We start from the raw sequence: 23,002 nt of genomic DNA, 5'->3' as shown, positions 1-23,002 counted from the left end.
CGCTGACGTTTAAAAATGCTTCAGACCTCTTCCATTGTTCTCGGAATTCCGCTGACGTTTAAAAATGCTTCGGAACTCTTCCATTGTTCTCGGAATTCCGGTGAAGTTTAAAAATGCTTCGGAACTCTTACATTGTTCTCAGAATTCCGCTGAAGTTTAAACATGCTTTGGTACCCTTCTATTGTTCTCGGAAGTCTGCTGACTTTTAAAAATGCTTCGGAACTCTTCCATTGTTCTCGGAATTCCGCTGACTTTTAAAAATGCTTCGGAACTCTTCCATTGTTCTCGGAATTCCGCTGACTTTTAAAAATGCTTCGGAACTCTTCGATTGTTCTCCAAATTCCGCTGAAGTTTAAAAATGCTTCGGAACTCTTCCAGTGTTCTCGGAATTCCGCTGACTTTTAAAAATGCTTCGGAACTCTTCGATTGTTCTCCAAATTCCGCTGAAGTTTAAAAATGCTTCGGAACTCTTCCAGTGTTCGCAGAACTCCGCTGACGTTTAAAAATGCTTCGGAAATCTTCCATTGTTTTCAAAATTCCGCTGACGTTTAAAAATGCTTCAGACCTCTTCCATTGTTCTCGGAATTCCGCTGACGTTTAAAAATGCTTCGGAACTCTTCCATTGTTCTCGGAATTCCGGTGAAGTTTAAAAATGCTTCGGAACTCTTACATTGTTCTAAGAATTCCGCTGAAGTTTAAACATGCTTTGGTACCCTTCTATTGTTCTCGGAATTCTGCTGACTTTTAAAAATGCTTCGGAACTCTTCCATTGTTCTCTGAATTCCGCTGACTTTTAAAAATGCTTCGGAACTCTTCCATTGTTCTCGGAATTCCGCTGAAGTTTAAGAATGCTTCGGAACTCTTCCATTGTTCTCGGAATTCTGCTGAAGTTTTGAAGTTTAAAAATGCTTCGGAACTCTCCCATTGTTCTCGGAATTCTGCTGAAGTTTAAGTATGCTTCGGAACTCTTCCATTGTTCTCGGAATTCTGCTGAAGTTTAAAAATGCTTCGGAACTCTTCCATTGTTCTCAGAATTCCGCTGACATTTAAAAATGCTTCGGAACTCTTCCATTGTTCTCGGAATTCCGCTGACATTTAAAAAGGCTTTAGAACTCTTCCATTGTTCTCGGAATTCCGCTGACGTTTAAAAATGCTTCGGAACTCTTCCATTGTTCTCGGAATTCGGCTGACGTTTAAAAATGCTTCACAAAGCTTCCATTGTTCTCGGAATTCCGCTGACTTTTAAAAATGCTTCGGAACTCTTCGATTGTTCTCCAAATTCCGCTGAAGTTTAAAAATGCTTCGGAACTCTTCCATTGTTCTCGTAATTCCGCTGACGTTTAAAAATGCTTCGGAATTCTTCCATTGTTCTCGGAATTCCGCTGACGCTTAAAAATGCTTCACAACTCTTCTATTGTTCTCAGAATTCCGCTGACTTTTAAAAATGCTTCAGAACTCTTCCATTGTTCTCAGAATTCCGCTTACATTTAAAAATGCTTCGGAACTCTTCCATTGTTCTCGGAATTCCGCTGACGTTTAAAAATGCTTCGGAACTCTTCCGTTGTTCTTGGAATTCCACTGACGTTTAAAAATGCTTCACAACCTTTCCATTGTTCTCGGAATTCCGCTGACTTTTAAAATTGATTCGGAACTCTTCGATTGTTCTCCAAATTCCGCTGAAGTTTAAAAATGCTTCGGAACTCTTCCAGTGTTCACAGAATTCCGCTGACGTTTAAAAATGCTTCGGAAATCTTCCATTGTTTTCAAAATCCGCTGACGTTTAAAAATGCTTCAGAACTCTTCCATTGTTCTCGGAATTCCGCTGACATTTAAAAATGCTTCAGAACTCTTCCATTGTTCTGGAATTCCGCTGACGTTTAAAAATGCTTCACAACTCTTCCATTGTTCTCGTTATTCCGCTGACTTTAAAAAATGCTTCAGAACTCTTCCATTGTTCTCGGAATTCTGCTGAAGTTTAAGTATGCTTCGGAACTCTTCCATTGTTCTCGGAATTCTGCTGAAGTTTAAAAATGCTTCGGAACTCTTCCATTGTTCTCAGAATTCCGCTGACATTTAAAAATGCTTTGGAACTCTTCCATTGTTCTCGGAATTCCGCTGACATTTAAAAAGGCTTTAGAACTCTTCCATTGTTCTCGGAATTCCGCTGACGTTTAAAAATGCTTCACAAAGCTTCCATTGTTCTCGGAATTCCGCTGACGCTTAAAAATCCTTCACAACTCTTCTATTGTTCTCAGAATTCCACTGACTTTTAAAAATGCTTCAGAACTCTTCCATTGTTCTCGGAATTCCGCTGACATTTAAAAATGCTTCGGAACTCTTCCATTGTTCTCGGAATTCCGCTGACGCTTAAAATTGCTTCACAACTCTTCTATTGTTCTCAGAATTCCGCTGACTTTTAAAAATGCTTCAGAACTCTTCCATTGTTCTCGGAATTCCGCTGACATTTAAAAAGGCTTCAGAACTCTTCCATTGTTCTCGGAATTCCGCTGACTTTTAAAAATGCTTCGGAACTCTTCGATTGTTCTCCAAATTCCGCTGAAGTTTAAAAATGCTTCGGAACTCTTCGATTGTTCTCCAAATTCCGCTGAAGTTTAAAAATGCTTCGGAACTCTTCGATTGTTCTCCAAATTCCGCTGAAGTTTAAAAATGCTTTGGAATTCTTCCATTGTTTTCAAAATTCCGCTGACGTTTAAAAATGCTTCAGAACTCTTCCATTGTTCTCGGAATTCCGCTGACGTTTAAAAATGCTTCGGAACTCTTCCATTGTTCTCGGAATTCCGGTGAAGTTTAAAAATGCTTCGGAACTCTTACATTGTTCTCAGAATTCCGCTGAAGTTTAAACATGCTTTGGTACCCTTCTATTGTTCTCGGAATTCTGCTGACTTTTAAAAATGCTTCGGAACTCTTCCATTGTTCTCGGAATTCCGCTGACTTTTAAAAATGCTTCGGAACTCTTCCATTGTTCTCGGAATTCCGCTGAAGTTTAAGAATGCTTCGGAACTCTTCCATTGTTCTCGGAATTCTGCTGAAGTTTAAGTATTCTTCGGAACTCTTCCATTGTTCTCGGAATTCTGCTGAAGTTTAAAAATGCTTCGGAACTCTTCCATTGTTCTCAGAATTCCGCTGACATTTAAAAATGCTTTGGAACTCTTCCATTGTTCTCGGAATTCCGCTGACATTTAAAAAGGCTTTAGAACTCTTCCATTGTTCTCGGAATTCCGCTGACGTTTAAAAATGCTTCACAAAGCTTCCATTGTTCTCGGAATTCCGCTGACTTTTAAAAATGCTTCGGAACTCTTCGATTGTTCTCCAAATTCCGCTGAAGTTTAAAAATGCTTCGGAACTCTTTCATTGTTTTCAAAATTCCGCTGACGTTTAAAAATGCTTCGGAACTCTTCCATTGTTCTCGGAATTCCGCTGACGCTTAAAATTGCTTCACAACTCTTCTATTGTTCTCAGAATTCCGCTGACTTTTAAAAATGCTTCAGAACTCTTTCATTGTTCTCGGAATTCCGCTGACATTTAAAAAGGCTTCAGAACTCTTCCATTGTTCTCGGAATTCCGCTGACGTTTAAAAATGCTTCGGAACTCTTCCATTGTTCTCGGAATTCCGCTGACGTTTAAAAATGCTTCACAAAGCTTCCATTGTTCTCGGAATTCCGCTGACTTTTAAAAATTCTTCGGAACTATTCGATTGTTCTCCAAATTCCGCTGAAGTTTAAAAATGCTTCGGAACTCTTCCAGTGTTCTCGGAATTCCGCTGACTTTTAAAAATGCTTCAGATCTCTTCGATTGTTCTCCAAATTCCGCTGAAGTTTAAAAATGCTTCGGAAGTCTTCCAGTGTTCGCAGAATTCCGCTGACGTTTAAAAATGCTTCTGAAATCTTCCATTGTTTTCAAAATTCCGCTGACGTTTAAAAATGATTCAGAACTCTTCCATTGTTCTTGGAATACCGCTGACGTTTAAAAATGCTTCGGAACTCTTCCATTGTTCTCGGAATTCCGGTGAAGTTTAAAAATGCTTCGGAACTCTTACATTGTTCTCAGAATTCCACTGAAGTTTAAACATGCTTTCGTACCCTTCTATTGTTCTCGGAATTCTGCTGACTTTTAAAAATGCTTCGGAACTCTTCCATTGATCCAGGAATTCTGCTGAAGTTTAAAAATGCTTCGGAACTCTTCTATTGTTCTCGGAATTCCGCTGACTTTTAAAAATGCTTCGGAACTCTTCCATTGCTCTCGGAATTCCGCTGAAGTTTAAGAATGCTTCGAAACTCTTCCATTGTTCTTGGAATTCTGCTGAAGTTTTGAAGTTTAAAAATGCTTCGGAATTCTTCCATTGTTCTCGGAATTCCGCTGACGCTTAAAAATGCTTCACAACTCTTCTATTGTTCTCAGAATTCCGCTTACTTTTAAAAATGCTTCGGAACTCTTCCATTGTTGTCGGAATTCCGCTGACGCTTAAAATTGCTTCAAAACTCTTCCATTGTTCTCGGAATTCCGCTGAAGTTTAAGAATGCTTCAGAACTCTTCCATTGTTCTCAGAATTCCGCTTACATTTAAAAATGCTTCGGAACTCTTCCATTGTTCTCGGAATTCCGCTGACGTTTAAAAATGCTTCGGAACTCTTCCATTGTTCTTGGAATTCCACTGACGTTTAAAAATGCTTCACAACCTTTCCATTGTTCTCGGAATTCCGCTGACTTTTAAAATTGATTCGGAACTCTTCGATTGTTCTCCAAATTCCGCTGAAGTTTAAAAATGCTTCGGAACTCTTCCAGTGTTCACAGAATTCCGCTGACGTTTAAAAATGCTTCGGAAATCTTCCATTGTTTTCAAAATCCGCTGACGTTTAAAAATGCTTCAGAACTCTTCCATTGTTCTCGGAATTCCGCTGACATTTAAAAATGCTTCAGAACTCTTCCATTGTTCTGGAATTCCGCTGACGTTTAAAAATGCTTCACAACTCTTCCATTGTTCTCGTTATTCCGCTGACTTTAAAAAATGCTTCAGAACTCTTCCATTGTTCTCGGAATTCTGCTGAAGTTTAAGTATGCTTCGGAACTCTTCCATTGTTCTCGGAATTCTGCTAAAGTTTAAAAATGCTTCGGAACTCTTCCACTGTTCTCAGAATTCCGCTGACATTTAAAAATGCTTCGGAACTCTTCCATTGTTCTCGGAATTCCGCTGACATTTAAAAAGGCTTCAGAACTCTTCCATTGTTCTCGGAATTCCGCTGACGTTTAAAAATGCTTCGGAACTCTTCCATTGTTCTCGGAATTCCGCTGACGTTTAAAAATGCTTCACAAAGCTTCCATTGTTCTCGGAATTCCGCTGACTTTTAAAAATGCTTCGGAACTCTTCGATTGTTCTCCAAATTCCGCTGAAGTTTAAAAATGCTTCGGAACTCTTCCAGTGTTCTCGGAATTCCGCTGACTTTTAAAAATGCTTCGGAACTCTTCGATTGTTCTCCAAATTCCGCTGAAGTTTAAAAATGCTTCGGAACTCTTCCAGTGTTCGCAGAACTCCGCTGACGTTTAAAAATGCTTCGGAAATCTTCCATTGTTTTCAAAATTCCGCTGACGTTTAAAAATGCTTCAGACCTCTTCCATTGTTCTCGGAATTCCGCTGACGTTTAAAAATGCTTCGGAACTCTTCCATTGTTCTCGGAATTCCGGTGAAGTTTAAAAATGCTTCGGAACTCTTACATTGTTCTCAGAATTCCGCTGAAGTTTAAACATGCTTTGGTACCCTTCTATTGTTCTCGGAAGTCTGCTGACTTTTAAAAATGCTTCGGAACTCTTCCATTGTTCTCGGAATTCCGCTGACTTTTAAAAATGCTTCGGAACTCTTCCATTGTTCTCGGAATTCCGCTGACTTTTAAAAATGCTTCGGAACTCTTCGATTGTTCTCCAAATTCCGCTGAAGTTTAAAAATGCTTCGGAACTCTTCCAGTGTTCTCGGAATTCCGCTGACTTTTAAAAATGCTTCGGAACTCTTCGATTGTTCTCCAAATTCCGCTGAAGTTTAAAAATGCTTCGGAACTCTTCCAGTGTTCGCAGAACTCCGCTGACGTTTAAAAATGCTTCGGAAATCTTCCATTGTTTTCAAAATTCCGCTGACGTTTAAAAATGCTTCAGACCTCTTCCATTGTTCTCGGAATTCCGCTGACGTTTAAAAATGCTTCGGAACTCTTCCATTGTTCTCGGAATTCCGGTGAAGTTTAAAAATGCTTCGGAACTCTTACATTGTTCTAAGAATTCCGCTGAAGTTTAAACATGCTTTGGTACCCTTCTATTGTTCTCGGAATTCTGCTGACTTTTAAAAATGCTTCGGAACTCTTCCATTGTTCTCTGAATTCCGCTGACTTTTAAAAATGCTTCGGAACTCTTCCATTGTTCTCGGAATTCCGCTGAAGTTTAAGAATGCTTCGGAACTCTTCCATTGTTCTCGGAATTCTGCTGAAGTTTTGAAGTTTAAAAATGCTTCGGAACTCTCCCATTGTTCTCGGAATTCTGCTGAAGTTTAAGTATGCTTCGGAACTCTTCCATTGTTCTCGGAATTCTGCTGAAGTTTAAAAATGCTTCGGAACTCTTCCATTGTTCTCAGAATTCCGCTGACATTTAAAAATGCTTCGGAACTCTTCCATTGTTCTCGGAATTCCGCTGACATTTAAAAAGGCTTTAGAACTCTTCCATTGTTCTCGGAATTCCGCTGACGTTTAAAAATGCTTCGGAACTCTTCCATTGTTCTCGGAATTCGGCTGACGTTTAAAAATGCTTCACAAAGCTTCCATTGTTCTCGGAATTCCGCTGACTTTTAAAAATGCTTCGGAACTCTTCGATTGTTCTCCAAATTCCGCTGAAGTTTAAAAATGCTTCGGAACTCTTCCATTGTTCTCGTAATTCCGCTGACGTTTAAAAATGCTTCGGAATTCTTCCATTGTTCTCGGAATTCCGCTGACGCTTAAAAATGCTTCACAACTCTTCTATTGTTCTCAGAATTCCGCTGACTTTTAAAAATGCTTCAGAACTCTTCCATTGTTCTCAGAATTCCGCTTACATTTAAAAATGCTTCGGAACTCTTCCATTGTTCTCGGAATTCCGCTGACGTTTAAAAATGCTTCGGAACTCTTCCGTTGTTCTTGGAATTCCACTGACGTTTAAAAATGCTTCACAACCTTTCCATTGTTCTCGGAATTCCGCTGACTTTTAAAATTGATTCGGAACTCTTCGATTGTTCTCCAAATTCCGCTGAAGTTTAAAAATGCTTCGGAACTCTTCCAGTGTTCACAGAATTCCGCTGACGTTTAAAAATGCTTCGGAAATCTTCCATTGTTTTCAAAATCCGCTGACGTTTAAAAATGCTTCAGAACTCTTCCATTGTTCTCGGAATTCCGCTGACATTTAAAAATGCTTCAGAACTCTTCCATTGTTCTGGAATTCCGCTGACGTTTAAAAATGCTTCACAACTCTTCCATTGTTCTCGTTATTCCGCTGACTTTAAAAAATGCTTCAGAACTCTTCCATTGTTCTCGGAATTCTGCTGAAGTTTAAGTATGCTTCGGAACTCTTCCATTGTTCTCGGAATTCTGCTGAAGTTTAAAAATGCTTCGGAACTCTTCCATTGTTCTCAGAATTCCGCTGACATTTAAAAATGCTTTGGAACTCTTCCATTGTTCTCGGAATTCCGCTGACATTTAAAAAGGCTTTAGAACTCTTCCATTGTTCTCGGAATTCCGCTGACGTTTAAAAATGCTTCACAAAGCTTCCATTGTTCTCGGAATTCCGCTGACTTTTAAAAATGCTTCGGAACTCTTCGATTGTTCTCCAAATTCCGCTGAAGTTTAAAAATGCTTCGGAACTCTTTCATTGTTTTCAAAATTCCGCTGACGTTTAAAAATGCTTCGGAACTCTTCCATTGTTCTCGGAATTCCGCTGACGCTTAAAATTGCTTCACAACTCTTCTATTGTTCTCAGAATTCCGCTGACTTTTAAAAATGCTTCAGAACTCTTTCATTGTTCTCGGAATTCCGCTGACATTTAAAAAGGCTTCAGAACTCTTCCATTGTTCTCGGAATTCCGCTGACGTTTAAAAATGCTTCGGAACTCTTCCATTGTTCTCGGAATTCCGCTGACGTTTAAAAATGCTTCACAAAGCTTCCATTGTTCTCGGAATTCCGCTGACTTTTAAAAATTCTTCGGAACAATTCGATTGTTCTCCAAATTCCGCTGAAGTTTAAAAATGCTTCGGAACTCTTCCAGTGTTCTCGGAATTCCGCTGACTTTTAAAAATGCTTCAGATCTCTTCGATTGTTCTCCAAATTCCGCTGAAGTTTAAAAATGCTTCGGAAGTCTTCCAGTGTTCGCAGAATTCCGCTGACGTTTAAAAATGCTTCTGAAATCTTCCATTGTTTTCAAAATTCCGCTGACGTTTAAAAATGATTCAGAACTCTTCCATTGTTCTTGGAATACCGCTGACGTTTAAAAATGCTTCGGAACTCTTCCATTGTTCTCGGAATTCCGGTGAAGTTTAAAAATGCTTCGGAACTCTTACATTGTTCTCAGAATTCCACTGAAGTTTAAACATGCTTTCGTACCCTTCTATTGTTCTCGGAATTCTGCTGACTTTTAAAAATGCTTCGGAACTCTTCCATTGATCCAGGAATTCTGCTGAAGTTTAAAAATGCTTCGGAACTCTTCTATTGTTCTCGGAATTCCGCTGACTTTTAAAAATGCTTCGGAACTCTTCCATTGCTCTCGGAATTCCGCTGAAGTTTAAGAATGCTTCGAAACTCTTCCATTGTTCTTGGAATTCTGCTGAAGTTTTGAAGTTTAAAAATGCTTCGGAATTCTTCCATTGTTCTCGGAATTCCGCTGACGCTTAAAAATGCTTCACAACTCTTCTATTGTTCTCAGAATTCCGCATACTTTTAAAAATGCTTCGGAACTCTTCCATTGTTGTCGGAATTCCGCTGACGCTTAAAATTGCTTCAAAACTCTTCCATTGTTCTTGGAATTCCACTGACGTTTAAAAATGCTTCACAACCTTTCCATTGTTCTCGGAATTCCGCTGACTTTTAAAATTGATTCGGAACTCTTCGATTGTTCTCCAAATTCCGCTGAAGTTTAAAAATGCTTCGGAACTCTTCCAGTGTTCACAGAATTCCGCTGACGTTTAAAAATGCTTCGGAAATCTTCCATTGTTTTCAAAATCCGCTGACGTTTAAAAATGCTTCAGAACTCTTCCATTGTTCTCGGAATTCCGCTGACATTTAAAAATGCTTCAGAACTCTTCCATTGTTCTGGAATTCCGCTGACGTTTAAAAATGCTTCACAACTCTTCCATTGTTCTCGTTATTCCGCTGACTTTAAAAAATGCTTCAGAACTCTTCCATTGTTCTCGGAATTCTGCTGAAGTTTAAGTATGCTTCGGAACTCTTCCATTGTTCTCGGAATTCTGCTAAAGTTTAAAAATGCTTCGGAACTCTTCCACTGTTCTCAGAATTCCGCTGACATTTAAAAATGCTTCGGAACTCTTCCATTGTTCTCGGAATTCCGCTGACATTTAAAAAGGCTTCAGAACTCTTCCATTGTTCTCGGAATTCCGCTGACGTTTAAAAATGCTTCGGAACTCTTCCATTGTTCTCGGAATTCCGCTGACGTTTAAAAATGCTTCACAAAGCTTCCATTGTTCTCGGAATTCCGCTGACTTTTAAAAATGCTTCGGAACTCTTCGATTGTTCTCCAAATTCCGCTGAAGTTTAAAAATGCTTCGGAACTCTTCCATTGTTCTCGGAATTCCGCTGACTTTTAAAAATGCTTCGGAACTCTTCCATTGTTCTCGGAATTCCGGTGAAGTTTAAAAATGCTTCGGAACTCTTACATTGTTCTCAGAATTCCGCTGAAGTTTAAACATGCTTTGGTACCCTTCTATTGTTCTCGGAATTCTGCTGACTTTTAAAAATGCTTCGGAACTCTTCCATTGTTCTCGGAATTCCGCTGACTTTTAAAAATGCTTCGGAACTCTTCCATTGTTCTCGGAATTCCGCTGACTTTTAAAAATGCTTCGGAACTCTTCGATTGTTCTCCAAATTCCGCTGAAGTTTAAAAATGCTTCGGAACTCTTCCAGTGTTCTCGGAATTCCGCTGACTTTTAAAAATGCTTCGGAACTCTTCGATTGTTCTCCAAATTCCGCTGAAGTTTAAAAATGCTTCGGAACTCTTCCATTGTTCTCGTAATTCCGCTGACGTTTAAAAATGCTTCGGAATTCTTCCATTGTTCTCGGAATTCCGCTGACGCTTAAAAATGCTTCACAACTCTTCTATTGTTCTCAGAATTCCGCTGACTTTTAAAAATGCTTCAGAACTCTTCCATTGTTCTCAGAATTCCGCTTACATTTAAAAATGCTTCGGAACTCTTCCATTGTTCTCGGAATTCCGCTGACGTTTAAAAATGCTTCGGAACTCTTCCGTTGTTCTTGGAATTCCACTGACGTTTAAAAATGCTTCACAACCTTTCCATTGTTCTCGGAATTCCGCTGACTTTTAAAATTGATTCGGAACTCTTCGATTGTTCTCCAAATTCCGCTGAAGTTTAAAAATGCTTCGGAACTCTTCCAGTGTTCACAGAATTCCGCTGACGTTTAAAAATGCTTCGGAAATCTTCCATTGTTTTCAAAATCCGCTGACGTTTAAAAATGCTTCAGAACTCTTCCATTGTTCTCGGAATTCCGCTGACATTTAAAAATGCTTCAGAACTCTTCCATTGTTCTGGAATTCCGCTGACGTTTAAAAATGCTTCACAACTCTTCCATTGTTCTCGTTATTCCGCTGACTTTAAAAAATGCTTCAGAACTCTTCCATTGTTCTCGGAATTCTGCTGAAGTTTAAGTATGCTTCGGAACTCTTCCATTGTTCTCGGAATTCTGCTGAAGTTTAAAAATGCTTCGGAACTCTTCCATTGTTCTCAGAATTCCGCTGACATTTAAAAATGCTTTGGAACTCTTCCATTGTTCTCGGAATTCCGCTGACATTTAAAAAGGCTTTAGAACTCTTCCATTGTTCTCGGAATTCCGCTGACGTTTAAAAATGCTTCACAAAGCTTCCATTGTTCTCGGAATTCCGCTGACTTTTAAAAATGCTTCGGAACTCTTCGATTGTTCTCCAAATTCCGCTGAAGTTTAAAAATGCTTCGGAACTCTTTCATTGTTTTCAAAATTCCGCTGACGTTTAAAAATGCTTCGGAACTCTTCCATTGTTCTCGGAATTCCGCTGACGCTTAAAATTGCTTCACAACTCTTCTATTGTTCTCAGAATTCCGCTGACTTTTAAAAATGCTTCAGAACTCTTTCATTGTTCTCGGAATTCCGCTGACATTTAAAAAGGCTTCAGAACTCTTCCATTGTTCTCGGAATTCCGCTGACGTTTAAAAATGCTTCGGAACTCTTCCATTGTTCTCGGAATTCCGCTGACGTTTAAAAATGCTTCACAAAGCTTCCATTGTTCTCGGAATTCCGCTGACTTTTAAAAATTCTTCGGAACTATTCGATTGTTCTCCAAATTCCGCTGAAGTTTAAAAATGCTTCGGAACTCTTCCAGTGTTCTCGGAATTCCGCTGACTTTTAAAAATGCTTCAGATCTCTTCGATTGTTCTCCAAATTCCGCTGAAGTTTAAAAATGCTTCGGAAGTCTTCCAGTGTTCGCAGAATTCCGCTGACGTTTAAAAATGCTTCTGAAATCTTCCATTGTTTTCAAAATTCCGCTGACGTTTAAAAATGATTCAGAACTCTTCCATTGTTCTTGGAATACCGCTGACGTTTAAAAATGCTTCGGAACTCTTCCATTGTTCTCGGAATTCCGGTGAAGTTTAAAAATGCTTCGGAACTCTTACATTGTTCTCAGAATTCCACTGAAGTTTAAACATGCTTTCGTACCCTTCTATTGTTCTCGGAATTCTGCTGACTTTTAAAAATGCTTCGGAACTCTTCCATTGATCCAGGAATTCTGCTGAAGTTTAAAAATGCTTCGGAACTCTTCTATTGTTCTCGGAATTCCGCTGACTTTTAAAAATGCTTCGGAACTCTTCCATTGCTCTCGGAATTCCGCTGAAGTTTAAGAATGCTTCGAAACTCTTCCATTGTTCTTGGAATTCTGCTGAAGTTTTGAAGTTTAAAAATGCTTCGGAATTCTTCCATTGTTCTCGGAATTCCGCTGACGCTTAAAAATGCTTCACAACTCTTCTATTGTTCTCAGAATTCCGCTTACTTTTAAAAATGCTTCGGAACTCTTCCATTGTTCTCGGAATTCCGCTGACTTTTAAAATTGATTCGGAACTCTTCGATTGTTCTCCAAATTCCGCTGAAGTTTAAAAATGCTTCGGAACTCTTCCAGTGTTCACAGAATTCCGCTGACGTTTAAAAATGCTTCGGAAATCTTCCATTGTTTTCAAAATCCGCTGACGTTTAAAAATGCTTCAGAACTCTTCCATTGTTCTCGGAATTCCGCTGACATTTAAAAATGCTTCAGAACTCTTCCATTGTTCTGGAATTCCGCTGACGTTTAAAAATGCTTCACAACTCTTCCATTGTTCTCGTTATTCCGCTGACTTTAAAAAATGCTTCAGAACTCTTCCATTGTTCTCGGAATTCTGCTGAAGTTTAAGTATGCTTCGGAACTCTTCCATTGTTCTCGGAATTCTGCTAAAGTTTAAAAATGCTTCGGAACTCTTCCACTGTTCTCAGAATTCCGCTGACATTTAAAAATGCTTCGGAACTCTTCCATTGTTCTCGGAATTCCGCTGACATTTAAAAAGGCTTCAGAACTCTTCCATTGTTCTCGGAATTCCGCTGACGTTTAAAAATGCTTCGGAACTCTTCCATTGTTCTCGGAATTCCGCTGACGTTTAAAAATGCTTCACAAAGCTTCCATTGTTCTCGGAATTCCGCTGACTTTTAAAAATGCTTCGGAACTCTTCGATTGTTCTCCAAATTCCGCTGAAGTTTAAAAATGCTTCGGAACTCTTCCATTGTTCTCGGAATTCCGCTGACTTTTAAAAATGCTTCGGAACTCTTCCATTGTTCTCGGAATTCCGGTGAAGTTTAAAAATGCTTCGGAACTCTTACATTGTTCTCAGAATTCCGCTGAAGTTTAAACATGCTTTGGTACCCTTCTATTGTTCTCGGAATTCTGCTGACTTTTAAAAATGCTTCGGAACTCTTCCATTGTTCTCGGAATTCCGCTGACTTTTAAAAATGCTTCGGAACTCTTCCATTGTTCTCGGAATTCCGCTGACTTTTAAAAATGCTTCGGAACTCTTCGATTGTTCTCCAAATTCCGCTGAAGTTTAAAAATGCTTCGGAACTCTTCCAGTGTTCTCGGAATTCCGCTGACTTTTAAAAATGCTTTGGAACTCTTCGATTGTTCTCCAAATTCCGCTGAAGTTTAAAAATGCTTCGGAACTCTTCCAGTGTTCGCAGAACTCCGCTGACGTTTAAAAATGCTTCGGAAATCTTCCATTGTTTTCAAAATTCCGCTGACGTTTAAAAATGCTTCAGACCTCTTCCATTGTTCTCGGAATTCCGCTGACGTTTAAAAATGCTTCGGAACTCTTCCATTGTTCTCGGAATTCCGGTGAAGTTTAAAAATGCTTCGGAACTCTTACATTGTTCTCAGAATTCCGCTGAAGTTTAAACATGCTTTGGTACCCTTCTATTGTTCTCGGAATTCTGCTGACTTTTAAAAATGCTTCGGAACTCTTCCATTGTTCTCTGAATTCCGCTGACTTTTAAAAATGCTTCGGAACTCTTCCATTGTTCTCGGAATTCCGGTGAAGTTTAAAAATGCTTCGGAACTCTTACATTGTTCTCAGAATTCCGCTGAAGTTTAAACATGCTTTGGTACCCTTCTATTGTTCTCGGAATTCTGCTGACTTTTAAAAATGCTTCGGAACTCTTCCATTGTTCTCTGAATTCCGCTGACTTTTAAAAATGCTTCGGAACTCTTCCATTGTTCTCGGAATTCCGCTGAAGTTTAAGAATGCTTCGGAACTCTTCCATTGTTCTCGGAATTCTGCTGAAGTTTTGAAGTTTAAAAATGCTTCGGAACTCTCCCATTGTTCTCGGAATTCTGCTGAAGTTTAAGTATGCTTCGGAACTCTTCCATTGTTCTCGGAATTCTGCTGAAGTTTAAAAATGCTTCGGAACTCTTCCATTGTTCTCAGAATTCCGCTGACATTTAAAAATGCTTCAGAACTCTTCCATTGTTCTCGGAATTCCGCTGACATTTAAAAAGGCTTTAGAACTCTTCCATTGTTCTCGGAATTCCGCTGACGTTTAAAAATGCTTCGGAACTCTTCCATTGTTCTCGGAATTCGGCTGACGTTTAAAAATGCTTCACAAAGCTTCCATTGTTCTCGGAATTCCGCTGACTTTTAAAAATGCTTCGGAACTCTTCGATTGTTCTCCAAATTCCGCTGAAGTTTAAAAATGCTTCGGAACTCTTCCATTGTTCTCGTAATTCCGCTGACGTTTAAAAATGCTTCGGAATTCTTCCATTGTTCTCGGAATTCCGCTGACGCTTAAAAATGCTTCACAACTCTTCTATTGTTCTCAGAATTCCGCTGACTTTTAAAAATGCTTCAGAACTCTTCCATTGTTCTCAGAATTCCGCTTACATTTAAAAATGCTTCGGAACTCTTCCATTGTTCTCGGAATTCCGCTGACGTTTAAAAATGCTTCGGAACTCTTCGATTGTTCTCCAAATTCCGCTGAAGTTTAAAAATGCTTCGGAACTCTTCCAGTGTTCACAGAATTCCGCTGACGTTTAAAAATGCTTCGGAAATCTTCCATTGTTTTCAAAATCCGCTGACGTTTAAAAATGCTTCACAACTCTTCCATTGTTCTCGTTATTCCGCTGACTTTAAAAAATGCTTCAGAACTCTTCCATTGTTCTCGGAATTCTGCTGAAGTTTAAGTATGCTTCGGAACTCTTCCATTGTTCTCGGAATTCTGCTAAAGTTTAAAAATGCTTCGGAACTCTTCCACTGTTCTCAGAATTCCGCTGACATTTAAAAATGCTTCGGAACTCTTCCATTGTTCTCGGAATTCTGCTGACATTTAAAAAGGCTTCAGAACACTTCCATTGTTCTCGGAATTCCGCTGACGTTTCAAAATGCTTCGGAACTCGTCCATTGTTCTCGGAATTCCGCTGACGTTTAAAAATGCTTCACAAAGCTTCCATTGTTCTCGGAATTCCGCTGACTTTTAAAAATGCTTCGGAACTCTTCGATTGTTCTCCAAATTCCGCTGAAGTTTAAAAATGCTTCGGAACTCTTCCAGTGTTCTCGGAATTCCGCTGACTTTTAAAAATGCTTCGGAACTCTTCGATTGTTCTCCAAATTCCGCTGAAGTTTAAAAATGCTTCGGAACTCTTCCAACGTTCGCAGAACTCCGCTGATGTTTAAAAATGCTTCGGAAATCTTCCATTGTTTTCAAAATTCCGCTGACGTTTAAAAATGCTTCAGAACTCTTCCATTGTTCTCGGAATTCCGCTGACGTTTCAAAATGCTTCGGAACTCTTCCATTGTTCTCGGAATTCCGCTGACGTTTAAAAATGCTTCACAAAGCTTCCATTGTTCTCGGAATTCCGCTGACTTTTAAAAATGCTTCGGAACTCTTCGATTGTTCTCCAAATTCCGCTGAAGTTTAAAAATGCTTCGGAACTCTTCCAGTGTTCTCGGAATTCCGCTGACTTTTAAAAATGCTTCGGAACTCTTCCATTGTTTTCAAAATTCCGCTGACGTTTAAAAATGATTCAGAACTCTTCCATTGTTCTCGGAATTCCGCTGACATTTAAAAATGCTTCGGAACTCTTCGATTGTTCTCCAAATTCTGCTGAAGTTTAAAAATGCTTTGGAACTCTTCCAGTGTTCTCGGAATTCCGCTGACTTTTAAAAATGCTTCGGAACTCTTCCTTTGTTTTCAAAATTCCGCTGACGTTTAAAAATGATTCAGAACTCTTCCATTGTTCTCGGAATTCCGCTGACATTTAAAAATGCTTCGGAACTCTTCCATTGTTTTCAAAATTCCGCTGACGTTTAAAAATGATTCAGAACTCTTGCATTGTTCTCGGAATTCCGCCGACGTTTAAAAATGCTTCGGAACTCTTCCATTGTTCTCGGAATTCCGGTAAAGTTTAAAAATGCTTCGGAACTCTTACATTGTTCTCAGAATTCCGCTGAAGTTTAAACATGCTTTGGTACCCTTCTATTGTTCTCGGAATTCTGCTGATTTTTAAAAATGCTTCGGAACTCTTCCATTGATCCAGGAATTCTGCTGAAGTTTAAAAATGCTTCGGAACTCTTCTATTGTTCTCGGAATTCCGCTGACTTTTAAAAATGCTTCGGAACTCTTCCTTTGTTCTCGGAATTCCGCTGAAGTTTAAGAATGCTTCGAAACTCTTCCATTGTTCTTGGAATTCTGCTGAAGTTTTGAAGTTTAAAAATGCTTCGGAATTCGTCCATTGTTCTCGGAATTCCGCTGACGCTTAAAAATCCTTCACAACTCTTCTATTGTTCTCAGAATTCCACTGACTTTTAAAAATGCTTCAGAACTCTTCCATTGTTCTCGGAATTCCGCTGACATTTAAAAAGGCTTCAGAACTCTTCCATTGTTCTCGGAATTCCGCTGACTTTTAAAAATGCTTCGGAACTCTTCGATTGTTCTCCAAATTCCGCTGAAGTTTAAAAATGCTTCGGAACTCTTCGATTGTTCTCCAAATTCCGCTGAAGTTTAAAAATGCTTCGGAACTCTTCCAGTGTTCGCAGAACTCCGCTGACGTTTAAAAATGCTTTGGAAATCTTCCATTGTTTTCAAAATTCCGCTGACGTTTAAAAATGCTTCAGAACTCTTCCATTGTTCTCGGAATTCCGCTGACGTTTAAAAATGCTTCGGAACTCTTCCATTGTTCTCGGAATTCCGGTGAAGTTTAAAAATGCTTCGGAACTCTTACATTGTTCTCAGAATTCCGCTGAAGTTTAAACATGCTTTGGTACCCTTCTATTGTTCTCGGAATTCTGCTGACTTTTAAAAATGCTTCGGAACTCTTCCATTGTTCTCGGAATTCCGCTGACTTTTAAAAATGCTTCGGAACTCTTCCATTGTTCTCGGAATTCCGCTGAAGTTTAAGAATGCTTCGGAACTCTTCCATTGTTCTCGGAATTCTGCTGAAGTTTAAAAATGCTTCGGAACTCTTCCATTGTTCTCAGAATTCCGCTGACATTTAAAAATGCTTTGGAACTCTTCCATTGTTCTCGGAATTCCGCTGACATTTAAAAAGGCTTTAGAACTCTTCCATTGTTCTCGGAATTCCGCTGACGTTTAAAAATGCTTCACAAAGCTTCCATTGTTCTCGGAATTCCGCTGACTTTTAAAAATGCTTCGGAACTCTTCGATTGTTCTCCAAATTCCGCTGAAGTTTAAAAATGCTTCGGAACTCTTCCATTGTTTTCAAAATTCCGCTGACGTTTAAAAATGCTTCGGAACTCTTCCATTGTTCTCGGAATTCCGCTGACGCTTAAAATTGCTTCACAACTCTTCTATTGTTCTCAGAATTCCGCTGACTTTTAAAAATGCTTCAGAACTCTTTCATTGTTCTCGGAATTCCGCTGACATTTAAAAAGGCTTCAGAACTCTTCCATTGTTCTCGGAATTCCGCTGACGTTTAAAAATGCTTCGGAACTCTTCCATTGTTCTCGGAATTCCGCTGACGTTTAAAAATGCTTCACAAAGCTTCCATTGTTCTCGGAATTCCGCTGACTTTTAAAAATTCTTCGGAACTATTCGATTGTTCTCCAAATTCCGCTGAAGTTTAAAAATGCTTCGGAACTCTTCCAGTGTTCTTGGAATTCCGCTGACTTTTAAAAATGCTTCAGATCTCTTCGATTGTTCTCCAAATTCCGCTGAAGTTTAAAAATGCTTCGGAAGTCTTCCAGTGTTCGCAGAATTCCGCTGACGTTTAAAAATGCTTCTGAAATCTTCCATTGTTTTCAAAATTCCGCTGACGTTTAAAAATGATTCAGAACTCTTCCATTGTTCTTGGAATTCCGCTGACGTTTAAAAATGCTTCGGAACTCTTCCATTGTTCTCGGAATTCCGGTGAAGTTTAAAAATGCTTCGGAACTCTTACATTGTTCTCAGAATTCCACTGAAGTTTAAACATGCTTTCGTACCCTTCTATTGTTCTCGGAATTCTGCTGACTTTTAAAAATGCTTCGGAACTCTTCCATTGATCCAGGAATTCTGCTGAAGTTTAAAAATGCTTCGGAACTCTTCTATTGTTCTCGGAATTCCGCTGACTTTTAAAAATGCTTCGAAACTCTTCCATTGTTCTTGGAATTCTGCTGAAGTTTTGAAGTTTAAAAATGCTTCGGAATTCTTCCATTGTTCTCGGAATTCCGCTGACGCTTAAAAATGCTTCACAACTCTTCTATTGTTCTCAGAATTCCGCTTACTTTTAAAAATGCTTCGGAACTCTTCCATTGTTGTCGGAATTCCGCTGACGCTTAAAATTGCTTCAAAACTCTTCCATTGTTCTCGGAATTCCGCTGAAGTTTAAGAATGCTTCAGAACTCTTCCATTGTTCTCAGAATTCCGCTTACATTTAAAAATGCTTCGGAACTCTTCCATTGTTCTCGGAATTCCGCTGACGTTTAAAAATGCTTCGGAACTCTTCCATTGTTCTTGGAATTCCACTGACGTTTAAAAATGCTTCACAACCTTTCCATTGTTCTCGGAATTCCGCTGACTTTTAAAATTGATTCGGAACTCTTCGATTGTTCTCCAAATTCCGCTGAAGTTTAAAAATGCTTCGGAACTCTTCCAGTGTTCACAGAATTCCGCTGACGTTTAAAAATGCTTCGGAAATCTTCCATTGTTTTCAAAATCCGCTGACGTTTAAAAATGCTTCAGAACTCTTCCATTGTTCTCGGAATTCCGCTGACATTTAAAAATGCTTCAGAACTCTTCCATTGTTCTGGAATTCCGCTGACGTTTAAAAATGCTTCACAACTCTTCCATTGTTCTCGTTATTCCGCTGACTTTAAAAAAAGCTTCAGAACTCTTCCATTGTTCTCGGAATTCTGCTGAAGTTTAAGTATGCTTCGGAACTCTTCGATTGTTCTCCAAATTCCGCTGAAGTTTAAAAATGCTTCGGAACTCTTCCAGTGTTCTCGGAATTCCGCTGACTTTTAAAAATGCTTCGGAACTCTTCGATTGTTCTCCAAATTCCGCTGAAGTTTAAAAATGCTTCGGAACTCTTCCAGCGTTCGCAGAACTCCGCTGACGTTTAAAAATGCTTCGGAAATCTTCCATTGTTTTCAAAATTCCGCTGACGTTTAAAAATGCTTCAGAACTCTTCCATTGTTCTCGGAATTCCGCTGACGTTTCAAAATGCTTCGGAACTCTTCCATTGTTCTCGGAATTCCGCTGACGTTTAAAAATGCTTCACAAAGCTTCCATTGTTCTCGGAATTCCGCTGACTTTTAAAAATGCTTCGGAACTCTTCGATTGTTCTCCAAATTCCGCTGAAGTTTAAAAATGCTTTGGAACTCTTCCAGTGTTCTCGGAATTCCGCTGACTTTTAAAAATGCTTCGGAACTCTTCCTTTGTTTTAAAAATTCCGCTGACGTTTAAAAATGATTCAGAACTCTTCCATTGTTCTCGGAATTCCGCTGACATTTAAAAATGCTTCGGAACTCTTCCATTGTTTTCAAAATTCCGCTGACGTTTAAAAATGATTCAGAACTCTTGCATTGTTCTCGGAATTCCGCTGACGTTTAAAAATGCTTCGGAACTCTTCCATTGTTCTCGGAATTCCGGTAAAGTTTAAAAATGCTTCGGAACTCTTACATTGTTCTCAGAATTCCGCTGAAGTTTAAACATGCTTTGGTACCCTTCTATTGTTCTCGGAATTCTGCTGATTTTTAAAAATGCTTCGGAACTCTTCCATTGATCCAGGAATTCTGCTGAAGTTTAAAAATGCTTCGGAACTCTTCTATTGTTCTCGGAATTCCGCTGACTTTTAAAAATGCTTCGGAACTCTTCCTTTGTTCTCGGAATTCCGCTGAAGTTTAAGAATGCTTCGAAACTCTTCCATTGTTCTTGGAATTCTGCTGAAGTTTTGAAGTTTAAAAATGCTTCGGAATTCGTCCATTGTTCTCGGAATTCCGCTGACGCTTAAAAATCCTTCACAACTCTTCTATTGTTCTCAGAATTCCACTGACTTTTAAAAATGCTTCAGAACTCTTCCATTGTTCTCGGAATTCCGCTGACATTTAAAAAGGCTTCAGAACTCTTCCATTGTTCTCGGAATTCCGCTGACTTTTAAAAATGCTTCGGAACTCTTCGATTGTTCTCCAAATTCCGCTGAAGTTTAAAAATGCTTCGGAACTCTTCGATTGTTCTCCAAATTCCGCTGAAGTTTAAAAATGCTTCGGAACTCTTCCAGTGTTCGCAGAACTCCGCTGACGTTTAAAAATGCTTTGGAAATCTTCCATTGTTTTCAAAATTCCGCTGACGTTTAAAAATGCTTCAGAACTCTTCCATTGTTCTCGGAATTCCGCTGACGTTTAAAAATGCTTCGGAACTCTTCCATTGTTCTCGGAATTCCGGTGAAGTTTAAAAATGCTTCGGAACTCTTACATTGTTCTCAGAATTCCGCTGAAGTTTAAACATGCTTTGGTACCCTTCTATTGTTCTCGGAATTCTGCTGACTTTTAAAAATGCTTCGGAACTCTTCCATTGTTCTCGGAATTCCGCTGACTTTTAAAAATGCTTCGGAACTCTTCCATTGTTCTCGGAATTCCGCTGAAGTTTAAGAATGCTTCGGAACTCTTCCATTGTTCTCGGAATTCTGCTGAAGTTTAAGTATGCTTCGGAACTCTTCCATTGTTCTCGGAATTCTGCTGAAGTTTAAAAATGCTTCGGAACTCTTCCATTGTTCTCAGAATTCCGCTGACATTTAAAAATGCTTTGGAACTCTTCCATTGTTCTCGGAATTCCGCTGACATTTAAAAAGGCTTTAGAACTCTTCCATTGTTCTCGGAATTCCGCTGACGTTTAAAAATGCTTCACAAAGCTTCCATTGTTCTCGGAATTCCGCTGACTTTTAAAAATGCTTCGGAACTCTTCTATTGTTCTCCAAATTCCGCTGAAGTTTAAAAATGCTTCGGAACTCTTCCATTGTTTTCAAAATTCCGCTGACGTTTAAAAATGCTTCGGAACCCTTCCATTGTTCTCGGAATTCCGCTGACGCTTAAAATTGCTTCACAACTCTTCTATTGTTCTCAGAATTCCGCTGACTTTTAAAAATGCTTCAGAACTCTTTCATTGTTCTCGGAATTCCGCTGACATTTAAAAAGGCTTCAGAACTCTTCCATTGTTCTCGGAATTCCGCTGACGTTTAAAAATGCTTCGGAACTCTTCCATTGTTCTCGGAATTCCGCTGACGTTTAAAAATGCTTCACAAAGCTTCCATTGTTCTCGGAATTCCGCTGACTTTTAAAAATTCTTCGGAACTATTCGATTGTTCTCCAAATTCCGCTGAAGTTTAAAAATGCTTCGGAACTCTTCCAGTGTTCTCGGAATTCCGCTGTTTTTTAAAAATGCTTCAGATCTCTTCGATTGTTCTCCAAATTCCGCTGAAGTTTAAAAATGCTTCGGAAGTCTTCCAGTGTTCGCAGAATTCCGCTGACGTTTAAAAATGCTTCTGAAATCTTCCATTGTTTTCAAAATTCCGCTGACGTTTAAAAATGATTCAGAACTCTTCCATTGTTCTTGGAATTCCGCTGACGTTTAAAAATGCTTCGGAACTCTTCCATTGTTCTCGGAATTCCGGTGAAGTTTAAAAATGCTTCGGAACTCTTACATTGTTCTCAGAATTCCACTGAAGTTTAAACATGCTTTCGTACCCTTCTATTGTTCTCGGAATTCTGCTGACTTTTAAAAATGCTTCGGAACTCTTCCATTGATCCAGGAATTCTGCTGAAGTTTAAAAATGCTTCGGAACTCTTCTATTGTTCTCGGAATTCCGCTGACTTTTAAAAATGCTTCGGAACTCTTCCATTGCTCTCGGAATTCCGCTGAAGTTTAAGAATGCTTCGAAACTCTTCCATTGTTCTTGGAATTCTGCTGAAGTTTTGAAGTTTAAAAATGCTTCGGAATTCTTCCATTGTTCTCGGAATTCCGCTGACGCTTAAAAATGCTTCACAACTCTTCTATTGTTCTCAGAATTCCGCTTACTTTTAAAAATGCTTCGGAACTCTTCCATTGTTGTCGGAATTCCGCTGACGCTTAAAATTGCTTCAAAACTCTTCCATTGTTCTCGGAATTCCGCTGAAGTTTAAGAATGCTTCAGAACTCTTCCATTGTACTCAGAATTCCGCTTACATTTAAAAATGCTTCGGAACTCTTCCATTGTTCTCGGAATTCCGCTGACGTTTAAAAATGCTTCGGAACTCTTCCATTGTTCTTGGAATTCCACTGACGTTTAAAAATGCTTCACAACCTTTCCATTGTTCTCGGAATTCCGCTGACTTTTAAAATTGATTCGGAACTCTTCGATTGTTCTCCAAATTCCGCTGAAGTTTAAAAATGCTTCGGAACTCTTCCAGTGTTCACAGAATTCCGCTGACGTTTAAAAATGCTTCGGAAATCTTCCATTGTTTTCAAAATCCGCTGACGTTTAAAAATGCTTCAGAACTCTTCCATTGTTCTCGGAATTCCGCTGACATTTAAAAATGCTTCAGAACTCTTCCATTGTTCTGGAATTCCGCTGACGTTTAAAAATGCTTCACAACTCTTCCATTGTTCTCGTTATTCCGCTGACTTTAAAAAATGCTTCAGAACTCTTCCATTGTTCTCGGAATTCTGCTGAAGTTTAAGTATGCTTCGGAACTCTTCCATTGTTCTCGGAATTCTGCTAAA

Source organism: Phyllobates terribilis, unplaced genomic scaffold (genome assembly GCF_046119375.1).
Source record: "Phyllobates terribilis strain yellow unplaced genomic scaffold, ASM4611937v1 Scaffold_21__1_contigs__length_20361869, whole genome shotgun sequence".
In the NCBI taxonomy this organism is placed as follows: Eukaryota; Metazoa; Chordata; class Amphibia; order Anura; family Dendrobatidae; genus Phyllobates; species Phyllobates terribilis.
The sequence above is the reverse complement of the archived record's forward strand: the minus strand, read 5'-3'. Positions refer to the sequence as shown.